This window comes from Lagopus muta, chromosome 6 (genome assembly GCF_023343835.1).
Source record: "Lagopus muta isolate bLagMut1 chromosome 6, bLagMut1 primary, whole genome shotgun sequence".
Taxonomy (NCBI): domain Eukaryota; kingdom Metazoa; phylum Chordata; class Aves; order Galliformes; family Phasianidae; genus Lagopus; species Lagopus muta.
In genome coordinates, this window is record NC_064438.1 from 56,611,066 (window position 1) to 56,623,581 (window position 12,516).

Below are 12,516 nucleotides of genomic sequence, written 5' to 3' on the forward strand. Positions count from 1 at the left end.
TGCTTTTGTTAAGGCACAACACTCAGTACACTTCTTCTTCGTGGAACTCAACCCCAATGAAACTGCAGCACACCTATAAGGAGGGCTGCCTTTGTTTGCTACTTAAATTAAAGCCAGGTGATTTCAGACCAGATTTAGAACAGCTGAATGCAATCAGTGTCAGCTGAAGGAAATGGTAGCCCAAGAGTGGCTTCTCAGAGTATGGGGTGTGTAAGCCAGGTTTCTAGGAAGGACAAATTATGGAGGAACAAAAGAAAGAGCAGATCTTCAAGTTCTGCAAATAGCTGCTGTGCAGCTGCTGGCTGGTTCCCAATGCCTTTAGAACAGCACAAGTACTGGGATGTCTTCTGTGAGCTGCTATGCTCACTTGTGTCCTTGAGTGGCTTACTGGCCTTGGGAATTCCTCCTGCTGCTCTTTATTTGAATCTCAGAGAATTTGTCATACAAGCAAGACATACCCAGACAGACTTCTTCATTATAAACAACGGACACTGGTACAGCCCAAGGAATGACTCCACTATTTACCAGCACTTCCCTACAACACTCTCATGACTTCCCATCTTGTAAAAGGCTCCTAACGACGTCTCATGGTTCTGAAACCCTTTGTCCCACACCTCACCAGCTAACCATCCCCCTGGGGTGGCTCACCTTGCACAGCCTGCACAGCAGCTCTTGTACTGGTGCGTGGCAAACAGAATCTGGACTGTGTTAGGTCTCATCTGCTCCTCCATAGAGGCGGCATCCTGTGAATTTTATCATCACAGCTAGGCATGGTTTCATGGTATGCAACCCTCTAGTGCTTGCCTTAGCCCCGCTGCCAGATGCTAAGCCATCAGTTTGGAGAGAAACTCAGGCTCATGGGAAGGACGAGCTAACCTCTGTTCTCTGGGGACAAAGGATCACAATTACTGAGATCACCTTTCTCATCCGTGGTTCACAACAATGTCTGGGGAAACCTCCTTACATCAAAATTTTATCACATCTTCTGTATTCTCTCCTCCAGGCAAGACAAAGCCAGTTCTCACTTCTTTCCTATGGAGAAAGGCCAACTTGATCAAAATCCTTTTCATTCTTGGCAGTGTCCTATAAGATATCCAGATTGCAATGTCCTAAACTGGACACAGTTTTCCAGACTGCTGTTAATCAGTGCTCAGCAGCCCGCAGTAATTACATCTCTGGCCTCACGCATCATGCACCTCTTCATCCATCTTGTGTTGACACCGCATTTCCTAACAATCCCGGAGCAGTTGTAGGAGATAAATCATGGCCTGTTTGTGCACTAACGAAGTCGATGCATTCTGTGCTGCGCTGCTCTGCTTTGCTGGAAATACCATGTTTTACTTGTAAGTGGAACAAGCACCTCTTCCTCTCCCAGTTCCCAGCATCCTTTATTACGCCTCCAGCTCAGCAAAGGGCACCGTGGTGGTGGAGGGGATGCTGACTTCTCTCAATCAAACCCACTGGTCTGGGTTTTTGGTGTTTTTTTTTTTTAGGTCTTTGATTGATTGGTGTTCCAAAGGGGAAGGGAATACATGAATTTTCAGTTTGATGCTGAGGAACAGCCGAAATCCAGAATGGCATTCCAGGAATTCTGCTCACTGGAGCATTTGGAATGCTTCCATTTCCCCTGTTAAGCTGCATCTCCCACGAGGAGCTCCAACTTGCACTGGCTGTGGGGTTGGAGCCAGGTGTGATTTCCATTGAGAACTGATCTCACTATTTCTTATGTGGGACGTGAAAATCTCAGCTCCCAGTTCTCAGCTCTCAATTCTAATCCAGTTGCATGAATTTCTAAGTAACAAGGAAGAATTTTAAGTAATTTTTGCCTTTATGAAAAGGATCACACAGTAACTCAGAGCTTAAAGAGAGGGAAAAAAGCCCACAAAAAAAAGTGAAGGTGACTGCTAGTCCTGAATGTATGGAAAAGGAAAGCCAAGAAAATGGTGGATGGCCTGGAGTGTGTCTGGTGATGTCTTTGGAAAAGGCAGTGGTTATGATACCTCTGACAGGGGCTGACAGGCAGATATAACCTTAAGCTCCCATGTCCCAAAGATTGAGGAACATGAGTTTTACAAACACTGTCAGTTCCAGGGGTTGATTCACTTAGCAAAACTGAGAACGGTTGTATTTTTAAAGCTGGTTCAAAGCGGAGCTGGGTGTAGCAAGATGCAGGAGATGGTTCAAATCTGGAATAGTCAGCACTGACAGGATTAAAGGAACCAAGGTGAAGAGAAGCCTGAACAATAGGGCGATACAAGGAGCTGAGCCCACAAAACTGGATGTCATACACCAAAACAGTACAGTTTCCAGAGGCAGTTAGTTATGGGATCTTGTCTCTTTTGAGGTTAATCAAAAGAACCAATAAATCTAATACGTTCTCACTAATGTCTGGAATTCAAAGGGAAATGCAGGACTTGGTCTGACTCTCAGTACAATCATGTTCCTTAAGGGACTAAAATTAAAGTTCATTAGAAAAATAAATATGACATTTAAAAAGTGAAATGGAACATGTACTTTTTAGTAATGAAATTGAATTTCAATACTTACAGCGACTGTAGAAGCAGGAGGATCTGCTGTTCAATTAATTTTTCATCTTGAATTAAAAAAAAAAATCCATATAATAGAAGAAAAATATTTCACACGTCAGCTGGGCATATCATATACATCCCAGATACGAGGAGGTTTTCATTAGTGATGGCAAAGCTGGAAAATATGGTCTGCACATCAGCAAAGGGAGAATTTGATTCAATTAATAAGTCTGACCAGTGGGGAGAGAGGCAATGGGAGCAGTGCTGGGAGCAATGGGAGAGAAGCAGAGGTCTTACAGGGAGAGAGTGGGAAGAAGGGGAGGAGTGCAGTGTGGGGCTGGGGCCAATGCTGCTGTCAGCCACTTCATGAAGAGTGCCAACACGTGCAGCTCAGACCACGCTGTGATGAGACCAGTAGATGACAGCAGCACAAAATCTTCCATGCAAGATGACATCAGTTCTGTTATCTACAAAGACGTATCTTGCCACCTGCTCTGCAAACAGCTGTCCCCTATATCTGCCCATTCCCAGAGCACAGTGATGGATATGTGAGATTTGCATTAGATACACAGGGAAGTCATAAGCAAGTCCTCATTTCCCGTGTCTGCAGAAGACAGGCTGCCGTCAGTAAGGGAGCACGTGCTTCCTGATATGGTTTTTTGCCTTCAGCCACATAACAAATGTAAAATCCTGCCTGATTGCTCCTTTGGAGAACTATATCTCTGCTAGTGTCTCCATGAAGAAAATATTCATATGCTTTTAAGTGCTGATTAAATTCTTAGATCACCTGGATCGTAACCTGAATGCCACAGACCATTAAGCTGCATCAAAAGCCCCGACATTCACTCTCCTGGCAGTGAATAAATGGAAATCTTTCATTCTTTAGCAGAGGGCAGGTCATTCTGTGCCACAGGAGACTGACATGCCGTAGACGCCTGGGCAGGGAATGGGATGGATGAAGAAGGAAGGCAGGAGATGCTGAAAGAATCTCTATTAGTTCCACCCAGTCAAAACCTCTGGCATGAGCTGCAGCTGTGCCAGCTTCTCATGTGCATGCAAACAAGAACCAGCCAACCTCCAGCAGGATGCACAGTCACCCTTTTGGCTATAGAATCATAGAATGGCCTGGGTTGCAAAGGAGCACAGTGCTCATCCAGTTCCAACCCCCTGCTGTGTGCAGGTCACCAACCAGCAGCCCAGGCTGCCCAGAGCCACATCCAGCCTGGCCTTGAATGCCTGCAGGGATGGGGCATCCACAGCCTCCTTGGGCAACCTGTGCCAGTGCCTCACCACCCTCTGGCTGAAAAACTTCCTCCTAATCCTATCTCCAGTTGTCATGAGTCTCTATTGCCTTGAGTGAAAGCAAGAAAACATCACTTGAACAAGTGTGAGCAGCTCTGCCTAGAGGTGAATTCCTTCCTTCAGGCAATTGCCTGAAGCCACAAGGCACAAGGATTGATTGCCATCACAGTCCTGGCATGTTGGGAGCATGCTTGGGGCAAGGCAGGCTCTCCTCCTTCCCCTCTTCCCCACGAAGGCTGTGTGGGTGGATGGCAATGGTTGCAGATGTCAGCCCCTGCCATATCCAGCTGCTGTGGGCCCATGCTGTGGGAAGGTGCTGAAGGTGGTCCAGCAGCATCCATGTTTCTGGGACGGTGTAAAAGAGCAGTAGGCAGAGATTTTTGCAAGCTCTGGTTTGCTTCCCAAGAACTCTCATGAAGGAAGCAAGAAAGCCAGTCCCACTGCTGTCGTGCACTTTTCCTCTTACACTGAAAATAAATTTAATCCACTTCTTGTAACTCAGGAAAAAAAAAAAGAACAAACATAAGAACTTCTGGAATATATTCTCTTTTCCATTTTTCTTTTTTTTTCCCTCTGTGTCCCCAGCAGAAAAACTATAACTGAATACAAATAGGTGACAGTAACAGCAGTTCCACTCAGAAAACCAAACACAAAAAGTTGCCAGGCTCTTCTCAGACACTGACAGCACCAATGCAGGACAAAGCACAGAAAACATTTGATTTTCACAGCAGCCAGAGGCAGTGCTGACCCCGTAGGAGCTCGGGAGCTGCTGGATGTCCTGTGAAATATAGCAACAAGCTTCTCTGTTGTAGAGTACACCATTCAGCTATGGCAGCAACCTGTGTGCTCAGTCAGACAACGGTGTCTTTGTTCTTCTCCAATAACATCTTAATTTCTTGATGAATACTAAGATTGTAGGATCAATTACTCTTATTAGTTTAAATAGGAAAGAGCTACTGCAAGTTAATAAACTGTTTCTTCATGTTCTCCCCTTTTCTTTCTTGTCTTAAGCCCTGTGAGCCTGAGCAGGAACACAGACCACCTTTTAGATAGACACTGAATCCATGTATCCTAAACTGGGCACATCTCTATTTGTTTTGTATGGGTAAAGCTGACCTCATAAAGTCATGGAGTCATAGAACTGTTTGTGAGTTGGAAGGCACCTCTGAAGGTCTTCTAGGTCCAACTCCCCCCGAACTGGTCTGAATTTCCTCAGACTGGTGTGAGCGGATCCATTATTCGTGCACACATGAACCCAGCCATTGGTTTCCATGCTTTCCAGGTCAGGTCTCCATTGACAGGAAGCATTAGCAAATCTTCCCCCTACTGATGTACCAAAGATATCATGAAAGACTGCAGCCTTCTGATGGATTGTTTCCATCGTGATGGATCAGCATCATGAGCACTAACACTCAGACCCTGACACGTTCACTGAATGGCTTGGGTTGGAAGGCATCTCAGAGATCCTCCATCTCCAATCCTCCTGCTTTGGGCGAGATTGCTGGCCACTAGATGAGGCAGTGGCACAGCTGCCTATGGATGTCCCTGGAGATGTCCCAGAACTGTGGAGATGTGACACTGAAGGACGTGGGCAGTGGGCATGGTGGGGTGGGCTGGGGTTGGGCTTGGGGATCTTGGAGGTCTTTTCCAACCTGAATGACTGCATGATTCTATGACTCAGTGGCAGGTAAAAATCACAGCCCCTTCCTATTTTCCTTCGTTTTGTCAAGTGATAAAGGGTTTGTAGTCCAGAGTCAAACCTAACGCAGCCAGCAGCTGCCTCGCCTCCTGATGGCTCCCCTGCCCCATAGAGCATTGCTACTATAATGGTGCTGCTCCTGGTAGCAGCAATGTCAGCTCCTCATCCAGAGCTCCTATCAGGTGGCCTCATTATACCCATATCATGCAAATACCCAGGGACTCACAGTGCCCACCAGACAAAGGGGAGATGTCCCAGCTGTTCCCTACTCTGAATCAAAGAGAAAACGTCAGACTGCACTTTCAGACAGTTATCCTGTTAAATAAGTCTCTTTAATTAAAAAGAGCTCTTGATTTTTATTTTTCATTTAATCAAATCAAATGCTTTCTTTTCTTTCAAGTGGTCAATCTCTCCTGCATTAGCTCTACATCAGTGTTCATTTGTGTTCCATCCAGCAGGGAATAGGGCTTGCCCTGGGAAGCCCCATGCTGAGTGTGCAGCTGGGCCCATGATGGCAATTATGGGGTGCTGGGGGCTATTTAAGCCTCAGTCAGTTATGATTAATTTTCACTTCATGGCTAAGGAATGTGAGAGAAGTACTGTGTTCTGGAGCAAATAATGGGGATTGTGAAAGGGCTACATCCAGTGCAGTAGTACGTTAACCCCTGCAAATACATCCAAGTGGAACCAAGTGGAACATGGACAGCAAGAATATCCTGAGACTGGATGAGGGCATGTAGAAGAGTTCCAGGCCATGAGGTCCTATGGGAGAGTGAAAACTGTAGGATGAACAGTAAGAGACCAGTGTGGCCTCTTTTGACTCTGTGATCATCACTGTTGCTGTCACCACATGTGGTGGAGGCCACTGGAGAGCAAGACTTGTCTGGTAACTCTGCATTTTATCTTCAGGATTACTGTGAACATGTGCAGTCACGAAGGTGACAGAGAAATGATGGAGGCAAGCAGTGCACCTGGAAAGGCCAAAGAAATACCAGCATTTTCATAATGCAACAAGAAACAAAGAATGCTTTCCTTTTGGTGGGTTGTGCAGGAATTTCACCTATTCATTTCACCTACAATAAAAATAGGCTTTCAATGCTGGAGAGATGTAAAACAACACAACAAAGCTGCAGAAGGAACTGTAGGTGAAGGCTCTCCTCAATAGCTCTTCTGGTTCTTCCCCTTACAATTCACTGGAAAACTCTTGATTAAAAGTGTGTCTAATTGCCCTTTGCAAGCTTTTGATAGCTCCTAGCGCTCATCTGCAGCCTCACTATAAAAGGTGAACAAGGAACGGAAGTAGGACATCAGCCCTGTGATTGCAGAGGTTCACACTGGCATCCTCCAAATTGTGCTGCAATGCCAATGAGCTCAACACGTGTGGGTTCATTGCACTGCGGTGGGATGCTGTGCCATGCCACCCAATTACACAAAGGCAGGGATATTGCTTCTAGTCATGGAGTCCTTACATGCACCATCCACATCTATACCTCTGTATCCACATCTATACCACACGGTCAGCTTTGGGAGGAGTTCTCCTACAGTGGTTCAGCTCTGAGCAGCGTGGTCTGGTATGGCCCCCACACACGTCTCCATGCAGGTTACTCTTGTTTGGTTTCCCAGAGATTGCATATGGGTATCACTGAAAGTCAAAGAAATGAACTCAACTGTACATCTGGACAAAACCTTGGGACTGCTGGCACCAAGCAAGAAAGGCCCCAGTAGTGAAGAGGATGGTTTGTCTCTTTTGTGATCTCTTCAAAGCCTTTCACTGCAAAGTAGGGGGTGGGGGAATGAGTTGGGGACAACCCTCTTTCAGGAAGGCAGGGACACACTGAGCACAAAGCACTGCCCCCAAACCCAGTCCCTCCCATCTGCCCTCCGTCCTTCCATGGGGTGAGGCTGGGCGGAAGGAGCAAAGGCAGCACATGACCAGAAAGGCAAAGACAGAAAATACTGCTGGCAATTGAAGAGGTAACCAAACATATGGAGTGATTTCTTTCTTTTTCTTTATAAAATGTACATAAAGAACATATATCCTTTGAGGTAAAAGTAAGACCAGTTTGTAATTTAACCAGATACATTAACAACAATGACAAAAAATAAATCTACAGTGGGCGTTCTAGTAAAATAAGAGACCAAGTTTGGCTATATACAATACTTGAGATAGTTAAAATGTAATAATCATTATATATACATTAAATACATACAATTACAGTTATTTATATACTATTTACACAAACAAACACACAGATTTCAACCCCTTGCAGTTGGTAATGTGCAAGCAGAAGCGCATCTGATCTTTCCTGAGAAGGTGCTGAGGCTGCTAATTCCTACTCACAGAAATGTGTGTTTCCTCAATTCCTTTTGTGGTCATATCTGTCACAAACCACCCAATGCTTTACAGTCATGGTTGTTGTGGGGTTCCTGTTTCTTCCTCATGGGTGGAGGAGTGCAAACCTCCAGCCTGCAGAAGGTGAAGGCTTGTGGCATGCAAAGATCCTGGGTCCCAAAGCATCAGCAGAAGCATTTCTCCACTTGTTGGCTCTGACCTTAACCGTGAGCAAAGCTGCATTAATATTCATTTGTCCAAGCACCTGCCAACATTCAAGTCTGTTTCTCAATGAAAACAAAAAACAAAAACAACAACTTATGGAGAATATAAATGGGAGGAAATAGGCTGCAGTTCACCTGTCATAGGTCCTTGGTTGGCTCTGATAAGGCTGTGCTCAACAGGGGTAAACCTGACCATGTCACAGAGAGCCAGCTAGGAGAGACTCCATTAGGTATGGCTGCCAGGATGCATGGACACATCTATAGAGGAACACAAATACGACCTTCCTGCTGATGCACCAGCACTTGTCGGGCACCCAACACTGATTTTGTGATTAATGCTCTTGGGTTGCTCCCAGGCTCAGGAGCTCACTGCTGAACTCATATGCTTGTGGCTGAGAGGATCAAAGTATCCCCCCACGCATGCATCCTTCTGTCTCTGATGACTCGATCAGTTTACTCTCACCTGAGTAGTCCCATTATATCACAGCCTGATAAGGGTGTGTAGGATGCTATTTCATGAAAGCAAAACCTTTGTGTCACCACTGAAGCCTCAGTCCAGAAACACCCATGTAAGTTGGGTGCCACCTACACGGGCTGTAGAGGTTGCGTTCAGGGAAAAAAAAATACAGCATCCTTCCCATAATATAAAACTCAGCATACAGACTCCACAATCTGACAGATACAATGGTGATCTGTCATATTTCAGTACGTCACATAGGATGTACTACCCCAAGTGTCTTGTATTCAGGTCAATGATAGCTCCTGGTTATTACTGCGTATCTTTTCTAAACGAGAGAAACTAGTGCTGTAGCTTGTCCAAAAACAGCCAAAAGGGGATCTGAAAGTGGTCTGGGAGCCCAAGGCAGGAGGAGTTTAACACCAGACATGTAACACTGCTGGCACAGAACAAGTGACACCAAAGTGGCTGTGAACACCTCCATGCTGGCGAGGCTTTGCAACAGCCTTACGAGCAGCCTTACAGAAGGCAAAACACACATAAATCGTTCCCCTTCCTCCTTTTAATTGGTTTTAAGACCTATGAGGAGTGCCCCACACGTCCTTCCCCGCTCCAAGCCCTGTCCATGTGTGCTGGGATGTGTTCCTGTGGGAATTACAGGGAGACGCAGGGGGCAGAGCTCAGGCAGAAGATGTCCCCAGACTTCTAAAGACCAAATGTCCCTCAACTGAATGAGTGCATGAGCTGCGGGGCAGGGAGTTTCTTGGCACAAAGGAATGCAATGGGCAGTGCCTGCAAGTTTAACTCCTCTCTGCTGGGACTGATGCTTCCATTATAGTCGTGCAGCCATAAATGACAGAGCATGCTCCTGTGGAGCTGCTTACAAAATAATAATAATAACAAGTAAAAAAAATCATAAATATAATGAGTTTCTTGCATAGGTTTTTATAGGAAAATGTAAGAAGTAATCCTGATGGCCCCTAACCTTTCTACTGGCATATACAGGCAAAGGTGCTTATAATATGGGACTACCTTTGTTATCAAACACCCATATAGAGCAATTCTTCCAATGGACAGCAGCTCTTTTTGGGTGAGAAGAGCATTTAAACCATCCTCAGATACATGAAAAAATAATACCAGTGAGTAAACCCTCCAAAAATGAAGCAGCAGAACCTCTTCCAATGGGAGTGAAGAGAATCCCATCGCTCTATGTGGCTCACTGCAAGGGATGTCACTGACCCTGAAGGCAGTGAAAAAGAAACCAAATTTGAACAAGGAGCTGATGCTGTCACTCCTCAGCTCTGTTCTGCAGTTTGGGGCCTCTGATTGCCTCGAGAGGTGCTCACACTAAACAGTGCCATTTACATTGGTGAATGCAGTGGAGATTCAAGCACTCGGTGTCAGGGAGGGAACTGCGCTGGCATCCCTGGAGGTCAGCACTCTTCCAAAGCTTCTGAGTTTGGCAAGAAATTTCACATTTCCAAGGATTTACGTGGGCCTGACACAGCATACACTTAAGACCATCATTTCCAAAAAGTGGCTGATACAATGTAAGCTCAGGGTAAAGAACCTATCCTGTGCAATATCCACGAGCAAATGCTTTTTTGTCACGCAAGGCATCAGCACTTTGACAGGCTCTCCAGGAGCTGCTCCTTGCCTTCATCTTAGTGGTGCATTTCTAATGTGTTCTGTGATGTGTTTGCTCCCTTCAGGTCTCTGCTCTTTTATCCCCTTGTGTCCCATTGCCTGGCTGGAGCTGGCTGGGGAAGCAGTGGCTGGTTGTACAGTGAGATCAGAGTCCTCAGCAATTGCATGTGGGATTTCCCATTCAAACTGCATGCTCTGTGAACAAAAAGAATTAGCACTCCTTTGCTACGAAAGGGGAATGCTCCTCGATCTCCCTGACCATCCTGAGAAGAATAAAATCCACTGCAAACTTCATTTGTGGGGTCAGTTTACCTCTGCCATGGGAACACCCAGCTGGTTCTGAGCTGGCTCCCTAAAAAGCCAGGCTGATGCCAGCAAACAACTTCTGTCCTGCCCTAAGTCCACTTTTGCACAATTCTGTATTGAGGAACCATTTAAAAACAAGTCAGGAATGTTACTAGATGTAATCCAAGAAATGAACAGCAGCTCTCTGTCTGGTTGTCACCCATTTTTTTTACAAATACTTCATTCATTTTCACACCAAAATGAAATACATATCTATATACAGACTGGGAAATGCATATTTTTTATCTATTTGCTTGTAGCCCAAGATAAAATCCCATTGCCTTTTCAGTTCCTTAGGTTAGGGACGTAAAGGAAGACAACACTATACTAAATCAATGTCTGAAAGAGAGAAAACACCTTAGCAACTGCTTTTGCACCCATGTAAGCAGAACAGAACTGAAATAGGCAGGGCAAGCAAGTTCCCTTCCACAAAACCACCTGCTCCTCAGCTCATCCTGCCCCGACAAAGACAACTTTGGTCTCTGGCCAAAGCTTTCATTGAATATTCATCCCTGTCTTCCAGCAAGGAAAGAAGACGAGAAATATGAGGAGGGAATGGGGATTTCAGCTTCCAGTCTTAGCCTGTGGTCCCCACAAATGCACGACCTCCAGTTCAGCAACCTGCAGCAGTGGCTGCTTTGGGGTCGCTTATCCTGGCCTGAGCTGACCAACGGGTGTCTGAATCTATGGATGTTGAGTCCAGTTTTGAAAGAATCAATGTGAGGGACAGCATTTTCAAGGGAATGGAATGGTTCCCACCTTACGTCAGAATGACTGACAGCTGGCTGCTATTTCTATATTCCCCACTGCATCAGACCTGCCCTAATGATGGGCAAGGGTGGAATAGGAAATGCAACAAGGAACACGCTGCAGCCTGCTGTTCCTCTGGGCAGGGCTCTGGAGCCATAGCTGTGAGCACAGTGGCCCCAGCAGCGCCCTGCGGGGTCCCTCGCACTCACTGTGGTCCTTTGGCTTTCAGGCAGATGCCTGTGAAGGTCCCATTTCCACAGACCCCAAATCCTGAGGCACACCAACCTCCTAAGCAAAGCACCGGTCAGGATCTTGCTGCACCCAGCTCGGATCTCTGGTCCACAGTTAAAATCCAATGCTTCCAGTGGGAAATTTCCTTTTATTAACAAACACTCACGGTGCCAAACCCCACAGTCCATCCAAGCTCTGGGCTCTTGCTGTCATCCAAGCAGCTTTTTTTGCTGCAGCCCGGGCATCGGACACCACAAAGCACCTCCAAAGCAGCACCAGCAGCATCCTTGGCCAGCTCCATGGGCCGTGCCTCCATTTGCAGACAGCATCTGCATCAGCCCAGCAGCACCCCGTGCACAGCGCCCAACAAACACACGCACCACGTGGCATACCTTACCTGGAAAGAGGCTTTATTGAACATAGCTGTAAAATTATCTCTTCAGTTGAATTACTGAATTTGCACAAACATTTCTCTACAGAATAAAAAAAAAAAAAAAAAAAAGGAAAAAAAAAAGAAAGGAAAAAAAAAAAAAGAAAAAAAAATCAAGCCTTGTCATTGTTGTACTGCATCTCGTTGTGCTTTTTATACTCATGTTTGCAAATACGATGCTGTTGGTTTGTTTTCATTTGTTGGTACTCCAATTTCTTGCATATCAGGTTTTTTTTTAATCCTAGGGTGTTGAGAGAACAAGTAATAATAATAATAATTATAATAATAATACTCCTCTTTAGACAAAAGTCTTTTTTTTTTTTTTTTTTTTTCTTTTTTTAAATGAAGTTAAAAGCTGAGATAATTTAAGGAAAAAGGTCTTCAAATTGTCATAACCAACTGTCAGGGAAATTTACAATGCAGTGGAAAACCGGCTGGCTTTTGGGGCAGCTCCAAACCCACGTGTGTTTTGTTGCACAAGTGGAACTCTGACTTCCCTGCAGCAGCAGCAGCAGCAGCCCCGTGCCCAGCTGTGCCTGCAGAGCGCAGCGCTGCACCCCTAAGTGCATCT

General features: G+C 45.6%; 1 protein-coding gene across 3 annotated transcripts in view; it reads right to left on the bottom strand.

Annotated features, from left to right (window-relative positions):
• Nucleotides 1-12,516, bottom strand: part of MDGA2 (MAM domain containing glycosylphosphatidylinositol anchor 2) — a 340,836-nt gene that overhangs the window by 21,535 nt on the left and 306,785 nt on the right. Inside the window, exons 18-19 of one of the 3 annotated variants that reach the window (XM_048949137.1) lie at nt 11,913-11,988; nt 7,525-8,081 (exon numbers count right to left, since the gene is read on the bottom strand). The exons of 1 other annotated variant lie outside the window; for it this stretch is intronic. The gene's annotated coding sequence lies outside the window, so the exon portion shown is untranslated. Of the gene's footprint in view, nt 1-7,516; nt 11,989-12,516 lie in introns of those variants that run through there. One more of the 3 variants, XM_048949136.1, reaches the window with a different exon arrangement.